The sequence below is a fragment of the Gossypium hirsutum genome, chromosome D06, assembly GCF_007990345.1.
Source record: "Gossypium hirsutum isolate 1008001.06 chromosome D06, Gossypium_hirsutum_v2.1, whole genome shotgun sequence".
NCBI lineage: Eukaryota > Viridiplantae > Streptophyta > Magnoliopsida > Malvales > Malvaceae > Gossypium > Gossypium hirsutum.
This window is the reverse complement of record NC_053442.1, coordinates 33609913-33615512: the sequence shown is the minus strand read 5'-3', so window position 1 is coordinate 33615512 and position 5600 is coordinate 33609913. Positions and strand designations below refer to the sequence as shown.

Here is a 5600-nt window from a genome sequence, read left to right as displayed (position 1 = left end):
CAAAAAGTTTGTACATTTTTGCGTGTTAGTTACAATTGTCATGTACCTAACCCTTAAATTGGTCCTTAGTAAGGACCAAGTTGTAATTTTGATACATATGATGGAGAGGTTTACTTTTGAGCATGTTGATATATGTGTTTGATGATAAGTATTTGTATACCTTTAGTGAGATATTGTCACTTGCAAAATTGGTCTTGTTATACTTATAATGGAGTTGTTTCTCGCTTTCCAAGTGAATGAATATGCTATGTGCTTGTGGTTATATGTGTTGGATTTAGTACTCTAAGTGTAGCATATTCGTTTATAAACTTGTAATTTTTTTGAATAGATTGATGAATAAAATAATTCATGGATCACATTTGTAACATCCCAAATCTGGTGAATCCAAGAGAAAGGCAAATAGTTTGAAGGTTATCTGTTTTGGCACACTTTGGTGGTTAGTTTGAAACACAAAAATATGAACACTTTTTCATGCCCTTTTTAACTCAAATTCATGTAGTTTTGATAAAATTCTTGTCGAAAAAAGATAATAATTATAAAATAATTAAATTGTACTTAAATGATTAACATGTTAAATTTTAATTAATTTTATAGTAAATTTTGATTGATTTTGATCATTTTTGACAGATTTTCACATAGGGCGAAAATTGGCTCGATAAACACTGTTAGAAGCATAAAATCGAGAAGTGATTTTTGAAGCATCGAGGCAAATTAATTTTTCAGCTGAAGACAATATCAAATTATGAATATTAATTCATAATATAATTAATTTTAAAAGTTAATCCAATTTATTTTGGGTTAAATAAATTATTATTAATTAATTATGAAAAGTGGCCCAGTTGAGTTGAACCGAGAAAATCGATCCAACTGAGCACTGGGCAGCCCAAAATCATCCCACATTCTGACCTAATCAGCTTGTTTGGCTGATTATTTGGCTTCCAAAATGGCCCTTGAAGACTCCTATAATTTGCATTCAAACCCCTCTACTATTCATGCCTTTCAAGATTTGCCCCTACCTAAAAATAACATGTTTGAAATCTTCAAACATGCCACATGTGTGGCCGGCCATGGGGGAGACTTTGGCTACTGATTTTGGCTATTTTTAGCAGCCTTCTCAACCTATAAATACCCCTTTGGCTTCTCACTTCAAACACATCTATAAACCATTCATTCTTCACTTCTCTCTCACTTTTCCCTCTTCGTTGTTCTTTATTTTCTTCCCCATTCCCTTGCCAGTTTCACCCCTTGCAAGAAATTCATTCAACCACCATTTGGAGCAGCATTCAAGTGTTCGTGGAAGCCACGGTTCAACAAGAACAAGCGGAGAAGGAGGAGCGAAGCAAACTAGTCAAGCCTCGGAGAAACACCGGATTTGATTCTTGTTCCTTATCCTTTTAATTTTATTGTTGTTGTTATGAATATGTCTATGAATATTGGTGATGTTGATATGTTTAATTTAATTAATATGAATTAAATTTAATTTGTGCTAGGTTGATTGCATTTCTTTTAATTGAGTTATTAAAATTGTGTTTGTGTTGTTATATGCCTCGGTAAGATGTTTGATTAAGTAAAACCATAACTAGGTTATTCTTGCATTACAATTGTAAGGTAACTAATGAATTAATTATTTAAACGGATTGAAATTGTAATTAATTGACACAATACTTAATCAGTGCATGTTTAATCATCTAAGGTAGTTGAGGGTTAAATTAGCAACGGTATCTAACGATACATTAGCCTTGCATAACTTGCAAGATTATTGTGATTAAATTGTTTGAAGGTAGAAATACATTGTTACCTCACGTAATCTTTTATGTGCTTATGAGATTGAATTAATTGTTTGAATTGGCATAGAGATATGTACAAGAGATTATTTTAATTTCATAAGTATGTATGTGCATTAATACATTTTCTTAATAAAACTTGTTTAATCGGTTGAATTGACATAGAGATATAGTCAAGAGATAAATGGATTTTGGTAGGTAAGTATGTTCATAAGTCAGCAAATTACCGAGTTCCCGTAAATTTATTCGTAACGACATGAACATTAGTTTAATAATTCTAAGTTAAGAAATGTAATTAATCTAGCACAATTATGTCATCTTGATTAAAATCATCTTTTGAAATAGTTCATTGGAACTTTTATTTTATTTATTTTATTTTAATTAGTTAAAATCCTAGTTTTTAATCACCTCCTCAAATCAAAATATTTTTCTTCACCAAAGTGATCTTAAAATTGCATTCATAAATAATTCTTTTCACAGTACCTGTGGGTACAATAACTTGACATTTACTTGTCACTTTATTACTTGTTGCGATTGTGTACACTTGCACATTTCTGTCGTTCCAAGTTTTTGGTGCCGTTGACGGGGACTGTTTTAAATTGTGAAATTGTTAATTTTGCATTTTGGTCTATTTTTTTTGTTAAATTTTAATTCCATTTTTTTATATTTGTTTAAGGTGTTTTTGAGTATTGATCAAATTATTGACTTACTCCCCATAGACCCTAAAATTGAAAGAACTTTCTGACAAAGGAGAAAACAAGCGAACCAAAGAAGGACTGCATATATGTTTTTTGAAAATCCAAACCAAAATCCAAGAGGAATATTCGCTTATAATACTCATAATCCGATTAATATTGTCGATGATAGAAACTGTGCCATTCAACAATATGCCATTCCTCTATTGCACAGGCTCAATCCGAGTATTAGGAGACCCGAAATCGAGGCATAACAATTTGAGCTGAAGCCGATCATGTTCCAAATGTTGCAAAATATGTGTCAATTTAGTGGGATTACTACTGAAGATCCACATCTTCATCTTCGGCTATTCATGGAAGTGAGTGACTTATTTAAACTTGTCGGGGTGACTGAGGATGCCTTGAGACTGAGATTATTTCCATACTCCTTAAGAGATAGAGCACAAGCATGGTTGAACTCCCTACCGTTCGATTCCATAACTACATGCCAAGAGTTGGTTGAACGTTTCTTAATGAAATATTTCCCTCCATCTTTAACCGCCAGGATCCAAAATGAAATCATTTCCTTTTAGCAACTTGATGAAGAATCTTTATATGAGGCATGGGAGCAGTTTAATGAGTTAATATGAAAGTGCCCTCATCATGGCATTCCTTGCTACGTTCAAATCTAAACTTTCTATATTGGTCTCAATATTCATACTAGAATGATGGTGGATGTTTCGGCAAATGGAGCCCTTCTTTCTAAGTCTTATAACGATGATTACGAGATTATTGAAAGAATTTCCAACAATAACTATCAGTGGCCAACCAACCGAATAGCCTCAAAAAGATGAGGAGCAGAGGTACATGAAGCGGACACACTTGCTTCTTTGGCAGCCCAAGTATCCTCTATGTCTTCTATGCTTAAAAACATAATTGTTAGTGGTTTCAATGGTAATCTGTCAGGTCAGAAGCTGAACCAGTTCGAGAATATTTCTTGTGCATAGTGTGGAGATGGCCATTTCTTTGAAACTTGCCCATTGAAACAAGAGTCAAATTATTACATGGGAAATCAGAATTAGAATGGTCTGAAATCAAATTTTTACAATTGTTCATGGCATAATCATTCAATTTCTCCATGAAGTAACCAATGGGTGGACCATAGCGACTCTGTTATGCCATTTCGACCAAATTATATGTTGGAATATTCTCAACAAGTCCAACAACCCCCACCTACTGAATCTTCAAGTGATATTGAGAATCTGCTGAAGGAATACATAGCGAAGAATGATACCACTTTAAGAAATCTAGAGAATCAAATGGGTTAGCTAACCAAAGAACTTCGAAATAAGCCCCAAGGTATTTGGCCAAGTGATACAAAAAATCTGAGAAGCATGGGCAAAGAGCATTGGAAAATCGACACTTTACAAAGTGGGAAGACATGGGAACCCAAAGTTGTCGAGGTTGAAGATAAGCCTATTGTAGCTCAAGGCAAAGAGGAAGTTCAACTGAGTGTTGAAACTCCTATTCCACAAAAGTCAGATACGGTGATCCTTGATGAGGTAAACTCTAATCCTGTTAGTTGTGATTACCTAACACCCTTGTCAGATATAGAAAAATTTCCATAGATGAGTTGTCTGGTTAAAGCTAAGATTCCACCACTGCCATATACTCAACGATTCCAGAAGTAGCAAAATGATACTCAGTTGAAAGAAATATTTGATGAAGAGGTGACTTTTAATGACTTCGATGCTGCTAAATCCCCAGATGTAGTTGAAGTCTGTTGTACTATTTCGAAGATGGAATCGCTAGCTTCTATAGAGCTGGAGCTCAATGCTGTAGATGATCTGTTAGAATGTATTCTAATAGCGGATTCGCTAAATGATGATAAAGACGAGGAATGTTTGGCTTTGTTAGAAGCTAAACCGAAGGGATTCACACAGGAAGTTCCATTGGAATCATTAGAGTTATTATCTCGGGAGTACACACAACCAAAAGTGTTGAAGAGCCAGTCTAATTGGAACAGAAGACATTGCCTCTTCATTTGAAATATGATTATTTGGGTTTATCTCCATTTTTACCTATCATGATTTGAGTTGAGTTCACCAAGAATCAAGAAGAAGAGTCATTTTTTGTTTTGGAAAAGCACAAAAAGGGTGTCGGATGGATTATAGCAGATATTCGATTCAAGGGTTGGAGGATTTGTAGGAATTACAAAAAGTTAAACAAGGCCACCAGGAAAGATCATTCCAGGTTTTCTTTCCCTAATAAGATGTTGGATAGATTTGATGGGAAAGAATATGATTTTTTCCTAAATGGTTATGGTTGGTATGACAAATGGCCATTTGACATCACTATGGTTAATAACGATCCTAAATAAAATGGTGGGAGTTCTATTCATTTTCTCTATCGTTATTTTATATTTTAATTTTTTTTCATTTGAATAAAATGATAGACTTAGATAAAATTTTCTTTGGTTCATTACATTAATTAAAACTATGTCTAAGAGATTGGGACTTAAGGGGGACCATCCGTGACCCCTCGAGTCTTTCCTGAGAGTTTAATTTAATGTAATTTTTCAAAAAAAAAAATTCTAAGTAGCCCAAAGAATTTAAGTATTTCTTTTGTTAAATAAAGGATCAACTTTTAACCCAAGCACTAATTTCTTTGAGTTTTTTAAGTTTATTTTCGGTACAGGAGCTTAGGATCCAAAAAGGAGCTGCCATTGGGCTTAAGACACTACTAAGAAGGGAAATATTCAACCCTTTTCTACACAAACCTATAGCCCTTACCTTGCTCCACCGCCACTCCCAAGTAGCCCAATAGTGCATCTCACTTATCCGTTTAATGTTGCAGCCCTTAACTCTCTGATTCACCACGCTAGACATATCCATTCGAAGTCACCAACTACCGCACCTAAACTATCCTTAAAACTGCCACCCTCTTCAACTCTAAACCTTACCCTCAGCTACTCACCCACTTGTCCAAAAGTAAAACCACCCTTAACAGATTTCCTAAATTCGACACTAAGAGTCCATTTATCTAGCACCATTTCACGAAGTGAACAGTTTGGTATAATAGCTATGCTGCAACACATGTAGTTACAGCAATAAGATTACTGGAGATACTAAAAAATAAGGGA

General features: G+C 34.3%; 1 non-coding gene across 1 annotated transcript; it reads right to left on the bottom strand.

Annotated features, from left to right (window-relative positions):
* Positions 1 to 3021: 3021 nt before the first annotated feature.
* LOC121218905 (small nucleolar RNA R71) lies at positions 3022 to 3128 on the bottom strand. The gene has a single exon (XR_005915388.1). It is a non-coding gene; the product is annotated as a small nucleolar RNA R71 (small nucleolar RNA).
* Positions 3129 to 5600: the final 2472 nt, after the last annotated feature.